Source organism: Dasypus novemcinctus, chromosome 5 (genome assembly GCF_030445035.2).
Source record: "Dasypus novemcinctus isolate mDasNov1 chromosome 5, mDasNov1.1.hap2, whole genome shotgun sequence".
Classification (NCBI taxonomy): domain Eukaryota; kingdom Metazoa; phylum Chordata; class Mammalia; order Cingulata; family Dasypodidae; genus Dasypus; species Dasypus novemcinctus.
The window spans coordinates 156738216-156762430 of NC_080677.1; positions in this window are offsets into that span (position 1 = coordinate 156738216).

Below are 24215 nucleotides of genomic sequence, written 5' to 3' on the forward strand. Positions count from 1 at the left end.
CCACAGGTATGCTCCAAATGCAACTTTAAAACATCTGAAATTGAGCCTATTCCTTTACCTTTCCTTTTAAACTTTGTCACCTGTAAATGTTCTCTCTCAATAAAGAATAAAAGTAACTCACACTAAGGGCTGTGTGCCAAGAAAAGCAGTAAATATTCTATGTCTGTTAAGTCATTTAATTACCAACTTCACATACTACTGATTTTTGCAGTGAAAAAATTGAGAGGTAAAATAACTGATGTCATACACTTTGTTAGCTTTGAACCAAGCCATCCTCACTTCTCAGAGCCTGTTCCTAACTGCGCTAGCTCATTTATCCACCTTTTCACAGAAACCTAGATGTAATCCTTGTTACTTTTCCCCTTCATAAACCATATCCAAGTCATCACTAGTTCCTATTGATTTCTTAAGTATCTCATACCATCCAGTTGCTTTCTCTGTGATCATTCAAGCCACCATCTTTTATCTGTACAGTGGCATCCTAACTGAAGCCACAGTAGAAAAACCTAATGAAAACTGTAAATAAAATTTTGCACCTTATTAATTCTATATCCTTCTCTTATCTCCAACGATCATTCCCAAATATTTGTTTGTGAGCTTGGCCACATTAAAAAAAATAATGAATTTCAAAACCTAGAAATCTTAAAAGCTACTTTTTGAATTAAAATGCAGTGAACCGTGAAATCAACAGTTTCCCCTTATTTCTTGATGACTTTTAACTTTTGGCTTTCGAAGCCATCTATTTGCTCACAACACCTAAGTTTATATCTAGCCTTGCCTTCTCTCCTGAAATCCCAACTTTCTACCCAGCCTCTCCATGTGGATGTTATACAAACATCTCAAACATAACATGCCAGTCATCCTTATTTCATTGATGCAAATGCAGCCATTCATGTTGCTGAAGCTAAAAACTGAAGATTTCTCCCATATGATATATCCATTCTGTGAATAAATCCTGTTTGCTGTACTTTTGAATTAAGTTGCAGAATCTGATCACTTGTTTTCTTCCACCACTTGCTCCAAGCTATTAGCCCTTCTCACCTGGATTACTGCTTAGTTTTTCCCTATTTGAACACTCCGCTTCTACCCTTGCCCCCTATAATCTGTACTCAATATAGCAAACAGTGATGGCTTTTAAAATGTAAATTAAATTATGTCACTCAACTACTCAGAATTCTCCATTAGCTGTCCATATTACTTAGAATGAAACCTGAAGTCATTACAATGGCCTACAAGACCCTACATGAACTGAATTACATGAACTGACCTCATGTCCACTTCTCCCTCTTGCTTGCTCTAGTGGCCTCTTTGTCAGATTCTCTGGGCATACTGCTATAGGGCTTTTGCACAAGTTGGCTCCTCTGCATTCTGTCCACTTGACTAACTCCTTCACCTTCAAATCCTTGCTCAAATTTCACCTTGGTGGGGCCCACCTTGTTCATAGTATTTAAAATTTCAGCCCCTCTGCCAGTACCCCTCATTCCTCTTCCTCTGCTGTTCTCATTTTTCTTTTACCTAGAACGCTTATCACAAAACATGCAATTTATTTATTTTTACTGTTTATCTGCTGTGCACTAGTGTAGTTTTCATAAGGATAGAAATCTTTATCTCTTTGATTGACTGATAATATTCCAACAAGTTTTATAGGTTATGAGTTAGTAAATATTGGTTGGGTAAATGAATAAACAAAAAAACCATTATGTAAATATTAAATGATTCTTACATCAATGCAGAAGTCAAAATTGAGATTACATATTGACAGACTAGAACACTTTATACAAAAATATATGGGATGTGAATAAAAACAAAACCTAAACCTAGCTTTAAAGGAATATAATGCCAAACAGTAATTTTTGTGATCAGAGCTCTGGCTTCTAGTGCTCTTTCTTCCACCACTCTTCCCCCATCTCTAAGCAAGACTAATGGACTTTTCTCCCATGGTTACTACCTTAGCACACTTGTTCTCAAAGTGTAGTCCCTAGGCCAGAAGCATCAGCATCACTTGGAAACTTGTTAGAAATGCACCTTCTGTTTTAAGGAGCCCTCTAGGTGATTGTGATGCGTGCTAAAGTCTGAGACTCCTTACCTTAGAACAGGGGTTCTTAATGTGTTTTGTTCCATAGACCCTTTTACCAGTCAGATGAAAGCCATAGACCCCATACTAAGCCCACAGTAGACTGTATTATTTAACAAGTATATCACACCCGCACCAACACATCATCCCCACAAGAATAATGGTTTTTTGAATTTCAGTTCAAGCTCACTGACCCCTTATTAAGAACCCATGCTGACTTCTTTTTCCAAAGCCCAGGTGGAGGAATAGAGCCTAACTACTGTTGACTTCAACATTTCTCTTGCTTAGCAAGACAAATTTAATGAATCAAACAAGTTTAGTAAAGAATTACATCACTCGTTAGCCAGTACAAAATTATCTTTAATTCTTGATTACATTTTATGCATGTGAACCTTGAGTATCAGTACTACAACTTTTGCCTTCAAGTTCAAATAAAATACGCAGAAGAAAATTAAGTCACAAGCTTATATGTGCCTTACAGTTTTGAGCCTAACTGGTCAATAATTGTGAACAAATATTTACATTTAATATCCAGAAAATACCCAGAAAATTGTTTTAAAAGAAGTCGAAGCCTATACTGAGAATTTGTTAAATGATATAAAATAAATTACTAAATTGAAAGCCGTTTGATGTCTTGGATGACATAGCAATATTGTGAAAAGTAACAGTCCTTCCAAATCAACATATAAATTTAATGAAATTTCAATCAGTTTTGTGGAGGTGAGGATAGTATTCGACACATTGACTCTGGAAAGTCTTGAATGAATGAATGAGAAACTCAAAATTCTGAAAAAGAATGAGAGGTTTTCATAAAATTTACTATAAAGCTAACTATTTAAAATGCATGTTATGGATACTGGAAGACAAATACTTTATCAAATCTGATAAACCAAAAAAGATCCATGTGGTTTTGAGAGTTCAGTATATTATAAAAGAGATGTTCTTAATCAGTGGCACATTGGTGAAGTATTCATGGCATTATGTTCAAACAATTGGGTACCTTTTCAGAAGAAAAGAAAATTTGATCACCTCCGCACATTATGCCCCAAAATAAATTCTTAGTGTATTAAATGTTAAAAAAATGAAGTACAAAAGTACTAAAACCAAATATAGGAGAATAGTTTGAATCTAGATATAGGGAAGATAGGAAGCCCAGAAGCCATGGAGAAAAGAATCATAGATTCAACAGATTCAAATTTAAAACTTCATGGTGAAAATTCACCATAATAAAGTTTAAAGATGTATTTGGAGAAAGTAATTGCAACACATAAAGGGACAAAATGAGCATATATTGCTGTATAAAAAGATGCTAAAATCAGTAAGAAAAATACCAACAACAGAAAAGTGGACAAAATACTTTTAAGAGGTGAAACAAAGTACACATGGTCAGTAAACAAAAAAATGTTCAATCTTAAGTACAAACTGAGAAGTCCAAATAAATAGAATAAGCTTCCAGTTCAAGACTAGCCTGAGCACTTTCATCTACCCTACTCTCAAGGGCCCATTTTATTTTTTCAATTTGACAATTACATCCCCTTATGTGTATCACCTTATTACCTTTATTTTACAGATGAAAAAAGAAGGTACAAAGTATTTAAATTTCTTAGCCAAAGTCATGCAGATTATAGATGTGGCAAAGCTGGAATTTGAACTCCGGCAGTTAGGCTCCAGAATCCACTCTGAACCAGAGCCACACAACTACGCTATGTTGTCACTAAATGAATTAAAGCAGACTTTTCAAGTATGATCTGGATGTGGTTTAACCCTTTCAACAAATCTGTTAGTCAAAACTTACCATAATCTAAAATATTGGTCTTTATTTTTTTTATGATGGGTGATATTACAAAAGACTGAAAACAGAAGCAAATATGAGAATCCAGCTGAGTTAAGTCAGAGAGATTTGCAAAAAACAATCACAACCATTCTTACTAAACTTTTTTGTTTTGAAAATTTATTTTTCATAAAATGCTTGATAACACGTTAAGATTATTGTTGGGGGCGGACTTGGCCCAGTGGTTAGGGCGTCCGTCTACCACATGGGAGGTCCGCGGTTCAAACCCCGGGCCTGCTTGACCCGTGTGGAGCTGGCCCATGCGCAGTGCTGATGCGCACAAGGAGTGCCCTGCCACGCAGGGGTGTCCCCCGCGTAGGTGAGCCCCACGCGCAAGGAGTGCCCCCGTAAGGAGAGCCGCCCAGCGGGAAAGGAAGTGCAGCCTGCCCAGGAATGGCGCCGCTCACACGAGACACAAGATGACGCGACCAAAAGAAACACAGATTCCCGTGCCACTGACGACAACAGAAGCAGACAAAGAAGACACAGCAAATAGACACAGAGAACAGACAACCAGGGTGGGGGGGAAAGGGAGAGAAATAAATCTTAAAAATATTTTTTTTCTAAAAAAAAAAAGATTATTGTTATTTTTAAATGAATTAGTATTTTATATTTTGCTCAGTTTTAATTTCTCCAATATGTTAAGTGGTCAGTAGGTAAAACCCACATAAAAGCTTTTTGGAGTCCTTAATAATTTTTAATAATGTAAGGGGTCCTGAGACCACAAAATTTGAGAACTCCTAAATTAAAGAAATACCTTTAGACCACAGTCAGCTGGGTCAGCTGGGCCTCTATCCCCTTTCCTTTGACTTCACATATACAGAGCTTAACCTGTGGGAATCTGGGTTTTGCCCCAGAAATAGTGTCTGAGAAACGTTCTCTAGACTACAGCAGTGTTTCCAAAAGTGTGGTATAGGGGACCATTTAAAATAAATTTAATTTAAAATGTGTTGATTTAAAGAAAAACGTTAGGTATATGAATATGGCAAAATTGTGGAGAGGAAAGTTTGAGAACCATTGCTCTCAAATTATCTCTCTAGGGTGGGTCTTTGGTATAGTTGTTAGGGTCCAAGAAAAACAGAATAGAGCTAGAGGTAACTACGAAAACTAAAGGAAGATAAATGGGAAAAGTCAAGGGCCAACCGCCTTGGAGTGAAAGGTCAAACCCCTTTACTTTGGCATTTGGGGAATGATTTCTACTTCTTCCTTCCCCCGATGAAACTTGTTTTTCAGTATGCTTTGTACACTTACACAAAGCCTGTGTCAGTCCTCATGTGCCTTCTACTGCTACTCAGTCATCATTGCTGACTTCACTCACCCTTAAAATATTATGAAATTAAATGCAATCAGAGTCATGATAGTATATGTCCCATGTGAAGTGAATCACCTTTCATTTCATAAAACACAGATGACCCCAGGATACCAGCCAATCCCTCCTCATGTGAGCCCAGTATCCAGTGTAATTTGCGTGGCACAGTTGTCCACTTGTGCAGTATGCTTATTTACTCACAGATTAACAATTCAGTCTGATGCAACATTGCTTCAGGATGGCCTTTAAGGCTTTTCCTTGCAACCCTGGTGTCTTCATTTGCCAGGGCTGCTGTGACAAAGTACCGCAGGACGGTTGGCTGGAACAACGGGAATTTGTTGTCTCTGGGTTTGGAAGGCCTGAAGTCCGCAGTCCAGGTGTTGTCAGGGCTGCGCTTCCCCTGAAGTCTGTTGGGTTGTGATGTGGCCTTGCTGGCAACCCATGAGACCATTTTTGTCTCTGTCACATGATCTTCTCTCCCTGTTTCGGTCTCTATCCAGGTTTCCTCTCCTGGTCAGGACACCAGTCGTATTGGATTAAGCCCACCCTCCTCCAGTTTGGCCTCATCTTAACTAATAACATCTTCCAAGCTCCTATTTGTAAATAAGGTCACGTTCATAGGGCCAGGGGTTAGGACTTGAACAGATCTTTTGGGGGGACACAATTCAACCCCTGGTACTATTTCAACAGAGCAAGCTGGAGCCAAAAAGGAAGCACTTAAGGTTCTGCTGTGCCAGAAAGTTAGCCCAAAACAAGCACCAGTTATCCACTAGCATGCGAGGCAACTCCGCTTGGCCAGGGGGTTACAGTGCCCCCCAGTTCAGTAACAGCTGCTCAGGCCCTAGCTCCTCGGATCCCTGGTTTATACAGAGCATTTTGCCATCTTTTTGTCGAAGACTACATATGCTGTACAAAATTTTAATGCAGTGGTAAGCAACTTTCCTAATTCTCTTTTTTGGGGGTAAGCGTTTTCATAGTTTTATCTACTTTTTACGAAGGTACTACAATTACTTTTTTGTGAGTCAAGGATTTTATTTTTTATAGTGTTAGAAATTAACGTAAGCTAGCACATTTCTCCAAGAAAGAGTTTAGGAATGGAAGCAGCTCTTTAATCTTCCTGAGTGATGTCCCTGGCTCTTTACTCACTGCTGGCTCTGCCTTCATCTGCCCAAACGCCATACGTGCAGGCGGGCTTCGTTCTTGACGGAGCCCTGGGGCAGCATGCAGGCTCCAGCCTAGTAGTAGCACGCAGGCTCACGCGAGGTTCCACAAGTGAGCCTGGAGGATTACTCACTCGGACTTCAGCTGCTTATTCTTGCTGCTGTTTTGCCCATGGGGAGTGTCACTAGGCTGGGTACGGGCAGCTCTGTGGCACTCCACTGCTTACCCCTGCCTTTGAAGGATCTGTATCACCTTTCAGCTGTTACGTGTCTTTGAATCAAACCAGAGGGAAAGCCTGCAAGTGGTTTCCAGGTGTTGTCAGGGCTGTGCTGCCACTGAAGTCTGATGTGGCCTTGCCGGCAACCCATGAGTCCATTTCTGTCTCTGTCACATGGCTCTCTGTCTGTTTAGGTCTCTTGGGGCCCTTTTATTCTCCTAAATTTTAGAGAGATTACAGAGTTTACAGGTTTTGCCTGAATTAAAAATAGCGTGGTGCAGAACCCTAGAGGTTTCTATTACTTTCTCCACTTCTCTTGCTAAGGGAGGGTTTCTCTGGATCCTGCAGCTAGCAGTCATTACTCCTGTCAGCACTCCTTCCTTACAGACTCTAATGCTCCAGCAGAACATCATATGATACACCTCTGCAAAACCCTCCGAGCATGCACATTCAGGCATTTTGTTCATAGCTTGAATTCCTGGGAGGTAGATGGAGGGAGTCATGAGGGCTCTAGTTTAATCCAACTATGGGTAGGATTACCAGGTACCCAGTTTTTCACGCACTGTTGAAGAAGTAGTGTGATACTTCCACTCATGTAAATGCCCCGTATTTCCTAATTAACCAAGTTTCATTATCATTTCAGGGCCCTGTGACTTCTGTAGGGATTTTCTCCCAAGCTCATCCTCGCCTGAATTCCATGCTTTGAGCCCTCTGCATTAAGCGCATTGCGGCAGGGAGCAACCTTGGCACATGTCCTTGCAGCCCAGCCCAGCGTGGACATATGACTCAATCGGCATGGTTCCAAATTCATATTAATATTGTGTGCTTGCCAGGTGGTATGCAACTGTGCAGTAATCCTGAATTCTTTCCCTTTAAAATGTTCTCCTTTCTTGCATCGCAAAGTATACTTCTTAAAAAAAAAAAAAAGGAATATCTATCAGCTATGTCAAAAGAGACAGGCCATCTTAAAACATTTAAAAAAATTAAATTTAGTTGCACAATTCCAAAATTTGTTTCGTGTTTTTTTAAAGATTTATTTTTATTTATTTATCCCCTCCCCATTGTTTGCATTTGCTATTGAGCCACCTCAGCTCCCTGCTTTTGTTGTGTCTCTCTTGTCTTTCCTCTTTGTGTCTCCTTTTGTTGTATCATCTTATTGCATCACCTTGCTATGCCTGCCCATTGCACCAGCTTGCTTTCTTGCTCTCCTTTTCCAGGAGGCAACAGGAACCAAACCAGGGACCTCCCATGTGGTAGGCAGGAGCGCAATTGCTTGAGCCACATCTGCTTCCCTCAAAAATTGTTTTGATGTTTTTCTATGTGAAAGTTCCTTCATGCTGAAGGAATATTGACCTGTTTTTACAATGAAAAACTTTACCTGTGGAACACCACAAAACATAGAAGTCCTCTGTGACAAAGACGCTTTCTCCCAATATCTGTTCTCCTTTTTTTTCTTGGTAGAATCCTTCAAGGTTGGTGGGGCACTTCTCCACCCAGAAGACTGTAGTTCCCAACCTTCCTGGTAGCGCAATATGGCTGTGTGACCTAATATTGGCCAAGAGGATGTAAGCAGTGGTAGTAGTCTGGGAAACTTCCAGGAAATGAACTTAAAGGAAAAGGGCATATTCTATTCCTCACCTTCCTTCTGCCTCAATGAGAATGTGATAGCTGAAGTTTAAAGAGCCACCTTGGACTGTAAAGTGGGCACGATGTAGGGCAAAAATATAAGAGCCAGGTTTCCTGGAATGGCATCAGCCCCAGAGACACTACCTCTAGATTTTTTTATGTGAGAGACAAAATAGTCTGCTAATTTTCTTTAGGCAATATAATTTTGGATTTTCTGTTACTTGTAGGTAAAACTAATGCAAACTGATAAATTCTCAAATGTGGAGAAAAATTATCATCTTTTGAAAATACACCACAATGTTCTTTAGGTTTGGCTAATTGTGGTATCGTCTCTGAATTAGGCAATTCAAACCTAGATGCTGTCATCACAGTAAATACAAACAAGAGTAAAAGAGCTCCAGTTTTTCTTTCTGAAGAAGTCAATACATCCAACATGACGTTTACTTCTTCTGAAGGAATAGCATATCTTGACAAGTGGAAATAAGTTATCTAAAGCAGATAATTTGCTGTTTCAAATTTGTAAAAACAGATTCAGTATTCACTTTCAATTCTTGTGTCTAATGCAACTGTGGAAAAAATTCAGTGCCATGGATAATTTGTGTTTTGATGAGTTCTAATGATTGAATGTTAAATGAATAAGTAAATTTTGCATTGGAGGGGATTGCCTCTGGAGTGCTGGTAATGTTTATTTCTTGACCTGGGTGGTGCTGCATATATATTTGCTTTATAATCAAATATTAAACTGTATATATGTTTATGCACATATATAGTTCACAATAATAAAGGACTGGAGAGGTGAATTTTGTAGTTTCTTTTTAAAATGCACCTTTTAGTTGTTTTTGAGCAAATACTTTGTCTTTTATAAAAAGAAATATAAAATATGAAATTTATATTATTTTCAGTAAACTTCCAAATCAAAACTGTATTTTTTAGTTAACACATTTTTATCAATGTATTTGGTATTTTGGTTGAAACCGTCCGGTAACCTTAACAAAGAGAATTCCAGAAACTTACCAGACTTTCTACATATAGCATCTACCTAGCTAAATTAATATATAGAATCTAGTTGAAATACAGTCACGGAACTCAGATATTTTTTCCATAAAGTTTGAATAGATGAGTGGCTAGAACAGATTTAAGCATTGTAGTAACTTTCCAAGACATCTTTCCATAAGAAATATAGTGTAGTAAAAACAGCTCTGGTCCCACTAGTAGGCTTGGACAAGGCACATACATTTTTTGAGTTTTAGTCCCTTCTACTTATAAGAGATAGAAGACTCCCTGTCCTATCTCACAAAGTTGTAAGAATATAGTGAGATAATATATGTGAAAGAGCTTCAAACAAGTATTTCATAAACCTGCCATTATTAATATCCAGCTAAGACACGGTCCAGATTCATTTAAGTTGTGTGAGGTTATGTGTCAGTAGAAGGGATGTATCCTTGTATCCTTTAGTTCAATCAGTGCTAGTGCATTAGCAGACAAACCTGACTTCTCAGTGAAAGAAAACAGCAAAGGTGTATCCCTCCATCATGTCCCAATCCAGAGTGAGTCAGGTAGAGCTCCTTGGTGACTCTTCTCCAGTGGTGACTCTGGGGTCTCAGATGATTCCATCTTGCAGCTCAGATAGGAAAGAGAAAACATGGAGGACTCACACCTGTCCTTTATGGGCTTAGGCCAAAAATGTCATCTCCCTTCAATAGTCTGCTGGCCAGAAATATTTCCTTAGGCCCATCCTAACTATAGGGAGACACACGGATAGTTGTGAATGAACACTGTCTCTTCCATAGGAGACTTGTAAAAGCAAGCTAGGGGAGTGGATGCAGCTCAGTGGTTGAGCACCTGCTTCCCATGTACGAGGTCCCAGGTTCAATTCCTGGTACCTCCTAAAAAAAGAAAAGAAAAAACTACAAGACTTAAAACAGCACTACTCAATTTGAAGTCCATGAAATGGCTCATAGCTATCTGGGAATTCCATGAAATCTGGACTTGTGATATTTATTTTTCTAGGGTAAGGATCTGTATCTCTCTTTGGTCTCAAAGCGTTGCTTGACAAAACAATAAATGAAAAAAAAAGAAGAGCTTTGAATTTAAGGCAGCAGGTAAGAGGAGGAAAACTATGGGATTGGCTGTCATCCTTCCTTTTATATTTAATATTGGCTACAGTTGACTGGCTACTTAATATTGGATGATACATGGACATTAGAGATTCCATATACAATGGGTTGCTCAGCATAATGGCTTAAGCTTCACATTGTCCATCAAGTCAATATCTTCATTTCCTCTGTGCGAATGAGGAATCTAAGGAGCATAAAGATCACTCAGTATGCCCCAGATCAGACTGCTGGTAAAAGTGAGGAATTGGAATTTGAATCCAGGACTGCTTAGCCTCAAATCTCCATATCACATTTGGCAATTTTAGGTGTTTGTCATCCACCATGAATGAGATTTAAAAGACTAGATGGTCTGAAAATAGTCATGATTTTTTTCCCCTGCAAACTGAACAAACAAAATGTCCAGCTCTAATGAATAATATCTTAGAAATTTCTGTGGCTAAATCAGTAGACAATAACATAGGGGAGGATCTGTTGCTTAAGGAACTGGCTACAAGTAGGAAATAGCATGTGGCAAAGAAGAAAAGTGAAAAAACATTGATTCATGCCTAGGTAGAGAGATAATAGGCCACAAAAACTTGTGCTTAATGCTTTTTCATTTTTTGAGAGAACTTGGTGTACTACTTTCACAATTGCATTTAGCTGGTGAGACTATGGTTGGTTTTTTTTAATGCTTTCTGAATTTTTTTCTGAATTTTCTAATTTTTTATTTTAAATATAAAACTTTAAAAATATTAAAAATATTAAATAGGGAAGCGGCTGTGGCTCAATCAGATGAGCTCCTGTCTTCCATAGGGGAGGCCCTCAGTTCGTGTCCCGGGGCCTCCTTGTAAGGCAGGCTCGCCCGCATGCCACGGAGCGCCACCCGGACCACAGGCGCCGAGGAGAGCCGACTCAGCACGGTGACGCAACGATAAAAGGGAGACAAGCGAAAACACAGAAGAGCCCGCAGCAAATGGACACAGAGCAGGCAGCACACAAAAAGCCGCGGGGGGGATAAAAAAATATATATATATATATATTAAATATTTCCCTAAAGTATCAAGAGCAATTAATGCTCCATTCAGCCCCTCCAGAGAGGTGGTATCTTAGGGTGCGCTGGCATCATGACCTGGCTACTATTTTTAATTTTGTGTTTGTTGTTGTCCAACTCTGGCAAAATATGATATCTTAGAAGAGTTCAGAGAATTCCTGAAAAGCCAGGGTCCCAGCTTGGACTAAGGACAAGAACCAAGTTGTTGTCAAGGGCGGGGAAAGAAGTGCTCAGCAGAGTTCTGGAGTAGTAACAGCACTTGGGCATCTTGTCCCTGTTTCCTTAACAAAACTTTGCTCGTTCAAGACTCAGAGTCCCTGCGAGGGTGCCTCACTGCCCTGCCTGGGTCATATGCCCCCCACCTCAGGCCCCCCAGCTCCACCCCCACACCCTTTAGTCTCCATGGGGGAAGGCAGCCACTTCCTCCCAAAGTCACACACGACAGGGGGTTCTCCAAAAGGCTTGGGACACAGCAAGGCAGCCAGCCAAGAACAAGGGCCCCTGCTCTCCCAGGCCTTCCTGCGCCTCTCAGGCTCTCGATGTGCAAACTCTTAGGAAAGGAAAGGAGAAGTCCAAACGGCTTGCTCAAATTTCTCAGTTTAGTTCCCTATGCTAAACTGTTTGTAAAGCATCACATAAACCAACGTACTGATTTAGAAATGTTGCTCACCTCTTCCTTCTGTTTCCAGCCCAGGATTTATGAGGAGAAGTGGGTAGCCCCACGGCGCTCCTGATCCCAAGCTGAGCTGACAATGGCGGGTGGGTGCAGAGTCCCGTACTGTGATATACTACAGGGGCCCCGTGGGTGTCCCGTGGATGCGTGAACGGAATCAGAGGCGGTCACTGGGAAGGTGACCGCTTAGGGGCAAGACAGAGCCGCACTGCTGCTGCTTTGGGGCTGGCTCAACTGAGCCCCTGAACCAGCCACCCAAACCGGTAGAGGTGGGCCTTGAAGAAGAATGTGCTCGATTACATTAACGGAAGTACGGGAAGGAGAAGAGGCAAGGAATGGCACTAGAGTGGTTAATGGCAAGTCTAGAAAACAGAAATAAGGGATGCTGGGAAGCCCACTGTCGAGGGAAAGAAAGAGAAAAAACAGTAAGAAATGTGGGTGCCAGCCTTGGACTGTTCCTTCTACTGCCGCCTCTCCGTTCCCCTCGTCATTGCTTGGAACAGTCTCGAGTTCTCCGAAGCCTGAAACAAGCACTGCTCAGAGCCCCTCACTGACACCAGACAGCCAGGGGGGCCGGCCCCTGCCGAGTGCAGCCCCCCGCGTCACCCAGTGCTGGCAGCGGTGGGCTGGGGGGAGCCTGCTGGACAGAGAGGGCAGGCCTGGCGCCGAGCCTGCTCCTCCCTTTTTCCTCTTCAGTAGCCAAAGCTTTCCCAAAAGAAAAGCAGCCATCTCCCAGGGGAGCCTGATCAAGCCAGCCAGAGGCCAGCCACCCCCGCCAGGGGATTCTCCGAAGCCCATCTCTTAAGAACTGCTGTGACCCTCTGTCATCGTCTTCTTCAAATTCGGCTAAAAACAAAATCTGAGGTTTTGTTGTTTGTTTTTCAAAATTTTCTTCAATGCTCTTAAGCCAAAGGGACTGCTCTTGATCAACGACGTGCAGCAACAAAATCACTGGTTACCAGAAGTCTGAAAAGTCCACACAGCCCCCAAATTATGGTCTACTTCGAAGAGAAATAGCTGTATTAGACAAGTATGCAACCTCTAAGAGTGGTGCGCTCCTAAAATTTTTGTCTACAACTCTAAGATTGTGATAAAGTCAAAAGGAGGAAGAGGATTTTTCTTTTCTCCTTTACAAATTCTTTTGCTCTTAACGGCGTGTTTCAACTATGGTCAAGCTCTGCTCTATTTTGTAAATCTTTTTGCTTTCTCTCAGAAATAGCAAGCATGGAAGCTTTAAAACAGGACTAAACTGTGTCAAGGACCGAGACTTAGGAAGGATAAAAATAGGTCTATTTAGTCTCCTTTTCATAGTATCATATATTTTTAAAGGAGATCAACAAAAAAGTAAAAGAGTTTCTACAGTTGGAGCAATTTTTTAAAAACTTGCTATTTACTAAGAATAACTTAATTTTAAAAAGGAGGCACTGCAGGCCCTGAAAATTCTACTTGAAAATTAATATAGATTTGGGAATATATCCTGGTAATTGGGGAGTAGGTATACGATAATGTTTAACTCAGAAGACAGTTGGTTTCTAAGAAAATCAGAATAGAAGTGCTATGTCACTGAGAAGGGCTGGTGAAAGTTGAGAATAGGAATCAAAATACTTTAAGCTTTTAGAGAAACCATGCTTTGTGAACAGATGAAAGAGCTTTAGAGGGGGAAGGGCTTAGAGGAGATAAGTCTGGTTCTGTATTTCTAGAAGAAAGGAACTAGATTTGAGAAGACTTTGTAAGATCCAGTTAAACTGAGTGGGGGCTTATTGGCCTATCAAGAGTGCACTTTTTTTACTTGCACTGAGAGGCCAGACTTAGGGACCACGTGGGAAGGAATATGTTTCCTTGGTACCCACAGGAACTGAGAAAAAGAAGCCGAGCAGCTACTGTAAAGTCTTCCCAGTAGCAGGCTGGGGATATATCCCAACTAACTAAATGGCTTTGGTCTTGGCCTGGCAGTGGAAGCAAATGTACTAGAATGGAAACTAGAATCAATTTAAAAGACAGTGCTGGGTGGGAACCTGAGTTAAGTGGCTTTAAGCAACACCTATGTTTATTCCCCTCCTTTATACCTAAAGATTTCTTTGGACTCCAGTGAATGAGTTTATCCACCCAAAATGGTTGGCTGACCATAAAATGGACATGGTGTGGGAGAGCACAGCAAAATGATCCCTTGGGAAATATTAACCCATAAGTGAATGAGCCCCATTCAGCTACAGAAACTAACCTTTGCAAAAAATGACTGACCTGTCATTTTCCCCCATCACTCCTTCATTTTGGTTGCTACTCCACTCCTGACTGTTCTCAGCTACAAAAAATAAAAATGCTCCCATTTATGCCCCTTTCCAACAAGATGGAGGCACAATCTATTTTCCACTCCTTAAATTTGGACTTGGCCATGTAACTTGCTTTGCCAGTGGGACATCAACAAATACAATGCAAGCAGAGGCTTGACAAACACTGTGGGAAGTAGATGTGGCTCAAGCGATTAAGCTCTCATCTACCATATGGGAGGTCCCTGGTTTGGTTCCTAGTGCCTCCTAAAGAAGATAGCGAGATGATGCAATTGACAGGCATGGCAAGCTGATACAACAAGAGACAGAAGAAGAAAAAATAATGAAAGACACAACGAAGCAGGGAGCAGAGGTTCCCGGTGCCTCCTAAAGAGGACGAGCAAGACAGCGAGCTGGCACGACAGGCAGGTGCAGCAATCTGAGACAACAGGAGACACAAGGAGAAAAACACAATGAGAGACACGACAAAGCAGGGAATGGAAGTGGTTCAAGCAAGTAGGTGCCTCCCTCCCATATTGGAGGTCCTGAGTTCGGTTTCTGGTGTCTCCTAAAAGAAGGAAGACGAACAGACACAGCAAGTGCAAACTATGATAGGGTGGGGAGAAATAAATAAAAATAAAATAAATCTTTAAAAAAAGGGAAAACATTTGTGCCCAAGGCTTTCCAGCTCTTGCTGGTGAGAACCACTCAGACAAAGGCCAAGCTAGCTTCCTGCAGGCTGCTTTCATACTACAAAGGCAGAGTTGAGTAGTATACATCATAGGGCCCACAAAGTCTAAAATATATGCTATCTGGTTCTTTATAGAAAAAGCTTGCTGACTCGTATTCTAATGGTTAACACTATAATTCAGTAAGTGATAGCTGTTGTTGTCATCATCACCATCATCATCATCCATTGTCATCATTATCTTATTATATGGTCTCTGTATGTGATGCAAGTGGAAAATGATTTTCCCATGATGAAATAAGACACCTAAAACTAGGAAAGTACTATACCTGGTCTTTCCATGAACCATGTAGTTAACAAACACATACTCTGCTCCTTTTCTGTGTAAGAAATGACAAAGGGATTTGCCTTGCATTAAAATGTATTATTTCCTATCAGAGTCCACATATGTTATTTTCACATAATTTGGAGGATAATGATAGTTTTTCAAAATTTTTATATCACTGTTAATTAACCAAAGACAACTTAATATAAAATAAAATATGGATTAAAAAGCCAAAATGAGGCTAGCCTTATTATTTGTAGTTGTTTTTTTTTTTTTTTTTTTTTTTTTTAAAGATTTATTTATTTATTTAATTCCTCCCCCCTCAGTTGTCTGTTCTTGGTGTCTATTTGCTGCGTCTTGTTTCTTTGTCCGCTTCTGTTGTCGTCAGCGGCACGGGAAGTGTGGGCGGCGCCATTCCTGGGCAGGCTGCTCTTTCTTTTCACGCTGGGCGGCTTTCCTCACGGGCGCACTCCTTGCACGTGGGGCTCCCCCACGCGGGGGACACCCTTGCGTGGCGCGGCACTCCTTGCGCGCATCAGCGCTGCGCATGGCCAGCTCCACACGGGTCAAGGAGGCCCGGGGTTTGAACCGCGGACCTCCCATATGGTAGACGGACGCCCTAACCACTGGGCCAAAGTCCGTTCCCCCTGTAGTTGTAATTGTTAGTAGTTTTTAGGGGACTTATTAGATGTTACTAAAAGTCTTAAATCTTTATTTTTACAAATGGAACAACATTCTGGAATCCTCAGTAAAGAAGGATAATCCCAGAAGAGAAGGGTGTCCTTTTTTTTTTTTGCCTCCTTTCATTTTATTTCTTTTCCTTGACTTTCTTGAATCTGATTGACTCTTTAATTCTGGGACCCCCAGTTGTTGCAAGAGTGATTCTATTATTTATTATTGCTGCTGACTCTCACTCATGGTGGCTTGTTTCCTCATGTGTTTTGTGTTTCTGGTTGTAAGTTCATATTTGTTGTAAATTTATCTGTTGGTATTTGTTAAGGCCTATGCTTAAGTTGGATTCCTCCAAAATAGCTTTGCATTTGCTTCTTCCAGATACCTAGGGGCACATAGATAATATGACATCATTCCTTAAATCTGTAAGAGAACCTGCTTATTATTAGGAATTCAGAGAAACTCTTCTGACCACCTACCTCCAACCAGAGCTAAGGCTAAAATAGGCAAATTCTATTACTCTCTTACTCTGGGGGTAGAGTTGCCAGATTTAGCAAATAAAAATACAGGACACTCAGTTAATTTCAGGCAAACAACAAATACTTTTGTAGTGTAGATATATCTCCTGCCTGGAGCCAAATGATTTTCTAATTGATCTACTGTGGTATCTCAGACCTTTCTACTTTATGTGGGGTTCTCAGACTTGACCTTCCACCTTGCAATGGCCCTAGGCTTTGGCTGTGGCTTCCCTCTATCGCAGATCAGCAAATCGTCAAGATACCTGCTTTAGGGAAGTGGATGTGGCTCAGGTGACTGGGCTCCCACCTACCACATGGGAGGTCCTTGGTTTGGATCCTGGTGCTTCCTAAAGAAAACAGTGAGCTGCTGTGATGCACAGGTGCATCACGCTGACACAAAAACATAATGAGAGACACAAACAAAGCAGGGTGTGGAGGTTCCCAGTGCCTCCTAGAGAAGACAGCTGACATGATGGGCAGGCATGGCGAGCTGACACAGCAAGATGATGCAACACGATGTGGAGAGGAAAAACATAATAAGAGACACAGAAAGCAGGGAGCAGAGGTGGCTTAAGGGATAAGGTACCTCCCTCCCACTTCAGAGGTCCCAGGTTCAGCTCTGGGTGCTTTCTAAAGAAACAAGGAAGACGAACAGATACAGCAAGTGAAAAACAACAAGGAGGGTGGGGAGAAATAAATAAAAATGAAATGTCTTTTTTAAAAAAGGTACTTCCTTTAGTGAATACTTCCTCATTTGTTTTTGTCTCTGAGGATTTCCCTTACTTCCTTGACTACTTTCACAGCTTTGCTCTGAATGTTAATGCGAGAAGAGTCACTTAAGACATTAAACACTTTGATTTTGTTGTTGCCTGAGCTTTATGTGTCAGCAGTAGTGCCTAATGAGTTTGCTTAAAGTCCATAATTAGCAGAAAGTAAGCCTGTATGTCTTCTTTACACTTCCCATTTGTAATGGTTTACACCAATGAAAAGAATGAATTTTTAGGAGTTACAACCAAATTCCATTCAATTGAAGTTTTTGAAAATGAAGAAAAATATGGCTACATAATTTTACAATAATCAATATCAAGTTGCTTGTACTCATGTGTTGTGTGATACATATAGCCTCTCCGACCTGACTGAGGATTGACCAGGCCCCACCTTCCTTCTCAGACATCCTTCCAGTAACCACCCTGGAGCCGTGGCTGCTATAACCTTGAACGCAGCCCACCCCAAACGCATCTTGTTTGGGGAAAGGAGCACATGCCGAGATGTTTTCTCAGCACTTGTGTGTGAGCTTCTGGCACTTAACCCACCTTTGTCTGGCAGCCACGTATAATCTATAGTGTTTGCCATTGGTGTGGCACTTCCTGCCAACTCGTCTGTTGCAAGGTAGCTGCAGCTCTGTCTGGGTAAGTTCTTCTAATAAATGGTTTGGGACTGATCACCCTGGCATAAAGTGCCTCTTCAGAATTTCAACCACCCCATTGTAGAACAGTTTGGGGCAGTCCTGGCTGGGTCTTTCCCTATTTTTTCCTTCAGGGCAAGTCCTGCTGCTGGTTCAGTGTATGCATCTACATTTAAAGAATCATCTTGGCTAGGAAATCAACTAGCTTAAAAGCCATTCCAGGGAAGCGGATGTGGCTCAAGTGATTGGGCTCCCATCTACCGTATGGGAGGCCCTGGGTTCGATTCCCCAGGCCTCCTAGTGAAGGCAAGCTGGCCCACACCGTGGAGGGCTGGCATAGCAAGATGATGCAATAAAGGGAGACAGGCAGACACAGAAGAACGTGCAGCGAATGGACACAGAGAGCAGGCAGCAACCACAAGTGATGAAGGGGGATAAATAAATAAAATAAATCTTAAAAAAAAAAAAGCCAGGGAAGAGGATTTGGCTTAACTGATAGAGCATCCACTTACTATGTGGGAGATCCAGGGTTCAAACCCAGGGCCTCCTTGACCCGTGTGGAGCTGGCTCACGTGCAGTGCTGATGTGTGCAAGGAGTGCTGTGCCATGCAGGGGTGTCCCCTGCATAGGGGAGCCCCACGTGCAAGTATTCCCCATAAGGAGAGCTGTCTCACATAAAAAAAAGCACAGCCTGCCCAGGAGTGGTAATGCACACACGGAGAGCTGATGCAGCAAGATGACACAACAAAAAGAGACACAGATTCTGGGTACTACCTGACAAGAATTCAAGCAGACCGAGAAGAACACACAGCAAATAGACACAGAATGCTCTTTGTGTGCTCAACTGGGGGTGGGGGGGGGGGGGGGAAGAGGAGAGAAATAAATAAAATAAATAAATCTTAAAAAAAAAAGGCATGCCAGTATTTCAGTTGAGAAAACTTCAGGTGAGTTTAAGAGTGACAAGCTTATGAAAACCTAGACCCAAGAAACGAAATGCCTATGGCAATGAGTATACAATAGAAGGTTAGAATTTTTAGTCACTGCCAGAACTTTTGAAGTATGGTGTCTGTACCGTCTATCCCATTGTTTGCTTTGCTTTGTTTCTGTCAGAAAGCTTCTAAGAGCTCATTGTCTTTCTTGTTGTAAAACTTCAGTAGGATGAAGCTAAGTATCAGTCTTTCAAAAAACGTATTCTGCACAGCACATGGTGGGTCCTGTCAATCTTAATTTGGTAAGATTTTCTCCTATTTTTCATTGGCTATTGCCTCTCTTCAATCTTTTATTCCCTCTTTGACCTCTCTTCCTGGAATATTGTTAGTCCTTGTGGATTGAGCCTCCATGCCTCTTAATTTAACATTAATATTTTTTCTCCCTCTGAGTTGGCTCCCTTGTCTGTTTGCTCACTGTTGTTATTGTTTTTTTGCTTGTTGTTTGTGCTCATTGTTTTTGCTCATTGTCTGCTAATTTTTTTTTCTCATCAGTTTTTTTTTTTCTTTAGGAGGCACCAGGAACTGAACCTGGTACCTCCCATGTGGGAGGTGGGCACTCAACTGCTTGAGCCACATCCACTCCCAGCTCATCTGTTTTTGCTTGTTGTTTGCTTGTTGTCTTGACATTGTTTTTGCTCGATGTCTGCTCGTTGTTTGTCTTTTTTAGGAGGCACTGGGAACCGAACCCGGGACCTCCTATGTGGGAGGTGGGCACTCATCTGCTTGAGCCACATCCACTCCCAGCATTAATATTTTCTATCTTTGACTTTTTTTCCTGTCTGGAAGATTTCCTTTACTTTCTCTTCTAGCCCTTTTACTGTTGTTGTTTTAACTTTGCAATCCTATTTTTATTTACCAAGAACTCTCATGTTTCCTGATGCTCTTTTTCTTATCATCTTGTTCCTGCTTTTTATAATTTACAATAAACTAAATTCTATTAAGAACACTATTTAGAATATTTTTTAAAGAAATAGAAATATTTTTAAAGAGCTCTTTCCTCTGAGGTTACTTGTTTTGTTAGCTTACTTTGATCCTTCTCAAATGCCATGATAGTTTTCCTCAAATGTTTAAAGGTATGAATGGTTACACTGATTGACCTAGATAGCGGTCATGAATTTCCTTCACTGTTACCCTGAAGAGTTAACTAAAAATATGGAGTCTTTATTATGTGGAATGCCAGAAGCTCTTTTAGTTTCTTTTTTAAAAATTTCTCTCCCCTCCCCACCCCCAGTTGTCTGTTCTGTGTGTCCATATGCTGCGTGTTCTTCTTTGTCTGCTTCTGTTGTTGTCAGTGGCATGGGAATCTGTGTTTCTTTTTGTTGTGTCATCTTGCTGCGTCAGCTCTCCGTGTGGGCAGCGCCATTCTTAAGCAGGCTGAATTTTCTTTCGTGCTGGGCAGCTCTCCTTATGGGGCACACTCCTTGTGTGTGGGGCTCCCCTATGCAGGGGACACCCTTATGTGACATGGCACTCCTTACACACATCAGCACTGCGCGTGGGCCAGCTCCACACGGGTCAAGGATGCCCGGGGTTTGAACCATGGACCTCCCATGTGGTAGATGGACGCCCTACCCATTGAGCCAAGTCCGCTTCCCTCTTTTTTTTTTTAAATTTATTTATTGCCCCATCCCTCCACGCCCCTATCCCTTCCACCCCCCATTTTCTGCTTTCTGTGTCCTTTTGCTATGTGTTCTTCTGTGTCTGCTTGTCTTCCCTTTAGGCGGCACTAGGAACCAATCCTGGGACCTTCTGGAGTGGGAGAGAAGTGCTCAATCTCTTGTACCACCTCAGCTCCCTGGTCTGCTGCATCTCTTATTGTCTCTCCTCTGTCTCTTTTTGTTGCATCAACTTTCTGTGCCAGCTCTCCATTTGGACCAGCTCACCATGCAGGCCAGCTTGCCTTCACCAGGAGGCCCTGGGAATCAAACCCTGGCCCTCCCATATGGTAGACAGGAGCCCAATTGCTTGAGCTACATCTGCTTCCCTCTTTTATTTTCTTGAGGCAGCAGCTTTCTGTTTTTTCCTAGCAGTACTCTCTGTGTTTAAGTGTGGGGGTACATGTTAGTGGTTCTAACTGGCCCAGCTGTTTGCAATCATTTAATTAAATACTCTGAAAACAGAACCATAATCTATTGTGGTTCATTGTCTGTGGACTCTGTGCTCAGAGCTTCTCTCGGGCTCCACAGAAACATGAAGTTCCACCTCTACCACCTGTCTTCTCCTGTGTCTGTTTTCAGTACAACTTCTTCAGCTCTGGCTAATTCATCACTCGAGGCATACCTACTTTCCATCTTCAAAAATTTTGTTTCCATCTCTGGCCATCTACTGGGAAATTCTTGCTTGACGTTTGCAACAGGAAAAATCTATTCCCTTTACTGTATCTGTAAGGTCATTTCATAGGATCGGGGGAGAAAGGGAAGTGAAAATGCTTGCTTAGTTCAAATTTTGAACCTGAAAGCCTCCAGATCTGTTTTTCTAATTCATGAAGATCTAAATAAAAAGAAATTAGCTTCAGGTGTATCTGAATTAATTCTTCCTTAATTCTTTTGTATTTTTCTTTTCACAGTTAAAATATATTAACTGAAAAAGATTCCTAAGTTAATAAGCACTTTATAACTTTCCTAAATTTAAAAAAATGATATTACCTATAAAAAAATAATGATCAGAGGAGGTTGGCCGATTTTAGATACTCATTTCATAATGGCTTATATAAATAACAGTAACTAGTGACAGAGGAGGATTAAAATATATTAACTGAACAGTATAAATGAATTCATTCACAATAATAAAGTATTCTTATCAGCTGGTTCTAAAATGTATCATCTCCTAACAAATATATATTTTTATTTCTATTTACAGGAATAGCAGTTATTGAATCTTTTAATGAACCCACAGTGGTTCATTATTCTCATCGGCCTAGCTCCCAATGGAAATATCAACCTCTAACAAATACATGCCTTACTAATAAAAGAGACTATTAAATATATAGACCAAAATTTAAAACTGAGAGATACCTAGTCCAACATCTTAATTTTATAAATGAGGCAATAATAGACACTTGTAAATACAACCAACTTGCAATGTGGCCTCACAAAGTCGTGCCTCATTTCTCTCTTACTCATTTATCTCCCAAAGCCTCTTCTCTTTCTGTGTCTTCTTTCCAAACAAGATCACACTTGATAGTTTATTTTAACCATTTTATACCTCCATAATATATTTTTCCAGGGTAGGGGGAAAGGTAAAAAGTATGGACCACATAGGCAGTGTAATTTGCCTCAAGTTCTGAACTGCGTGGACTTAGCTATATAATTAAATAATTTCCCCCTGTATCAGGGGTTCCAACCAGGCACTTTAATAATTTCCCCCTATATCAAGGGTTCTTAAAAAGATTTCAATGGGTCCATGAGCGTGAATTGAAAAAAACAACTTATTATCTTTATTTTCCCTGACCTCTGATGTTGAGTGTCATAAAACTATCTGCCGCTACATTCTGAGAAGGGGTCTGTGGTTTTCACCTACTGGCAAAGGGGTCCGTGGAACAAAAAATGGTTAAAACCCACCCTATATATTTAACTTAAGGGTTTATTAAAAAGAAAGCCTTTCTTTTTCCCTTTAAAGAAGTATGGGTTTGCTGCATTATATATCTATGTTCCATATTTTGAAGGAAAAAAAACTTGAAAGGAGACAAATAGAGAACATTAAGTTTACAATACATTTATAAGACTGGAAACACCTCACCACTGAAACTTGGTAAACACAGGATAAATACCTTTAAAAGTGCCTCTTGATATGAAACTTACCAGGTAAAAGCTTAGGCACTTGTAAATAGCAGAACCCTCCCCTCTATTTCCATTTTATTTTTCTAGCATGTACTTTCTTTTAAACATCACGCCCTATCATAGCATCTGCTGAGTGCTTGGATTATGCCGGCAGTGGCAGCCAGCATATCAGTGACCTGAAAGGATTGTTCACCCTCATCATATTGTCAAAAGGTCATGAAAACTGAGAATTTCCCAGTTGTGTTAATGACATGTGACGACATCCCAATTTGCAGTTATTCCATGATCCTATTTTAGTCCTTTGTGGATACTGGAGTTGCCACTGTTGTATCTTTGAAAAATACCTCTTTATGCTATTGTGTAAATTGGCATTCAATTTCTTTATGAAATTTTTATTTCCAGCATGTAATGTTATCATAGAGAACGTAATCTTTAAGTGTGAACATATAAAATCCTACTTTTAGCTTCTTGAGGTTGTGGTCGACCTAATCCCTAGCCTAGCAGTTTGCATTTAGGGCTACTTAGGTCCTATCTGTAAGAAGGTAGGAATATTCCAGCTCTGGAATAGTTCAGATGCTCTGCAAGTGGTGGTAAGGAACCCACAGTCTCTGTCCCTTCCTCCCAGGAGTCAGGCCTGTACCGTGGTCTAATGACTGTCCCACCCTCAGCAGATCATCAGCCCAACACCAGGTCTGGCTCTAACTCCTGAAGGGATCTGATCCTTGTACTCAGTATTTCAAGGAAATGGATTCCTCAGTTACACCTAGGTACCTGAGTCCTTGCCTTCTAGTTTAGCAGGTCAGAAGCTTGATTGCTCCTTTCTCCCCAGGCCTCGTTGTCTCCACTGCTGCCGATCCCAGTACTGCCAGATCCTGGATTCTTCCTTTCCCGCAGTCCATCTAGCTTCGTGAATGGATTGCTCCTCCGCACGTCACTGCTCTGTGACTAGGTATCCAACAGCTATTCCAAGACCTCCACGGCACGCTCTCCCAAGAGCTTTTCCGATGGCCTGGGATGTGGACTTCCCCTAGCCACCTGCCCTTCTTCGCTAGCAGAAGTGTGGTGGCGCTAGAATTCCAACCTGATTCCATCACCTCCGAAGACCGCGCTTGTCTGGATCAGATCCTGCTACGATCTCTACTGACACTTTAAACAGTTCCTGAAATGAGAGGTTTAGCGGAGGCGGAAATCCTTCCTGAGAGCACTGGCTTTCTAAACAAGCGCCTGGCAGGAGCAGGGGCAATTCTCTTCGTCAGGCTGATGGCAGCATTCGCATCCGCATGTTAGTCAAGGGAAGGTATTCTCCAGGCAGACGTGGGTGTTGGAGGCAAAGGTGACCCACCTTAGAGTGACCTTCTCATTCATCAGTTAAAGGCAAATGTGAAGGTTTTTGGCCCACAAATCAGTCTATGAAAAGAATCCAGTGAGCTTTAGAGCAGGGGTTCTTCACGTTTTTGGTTCCACGGACCCCTCTGCCAGTCAGGTGAAAACCACGGAGCCCTCACTAAGTCCACAATATACTGTGTATTATTTA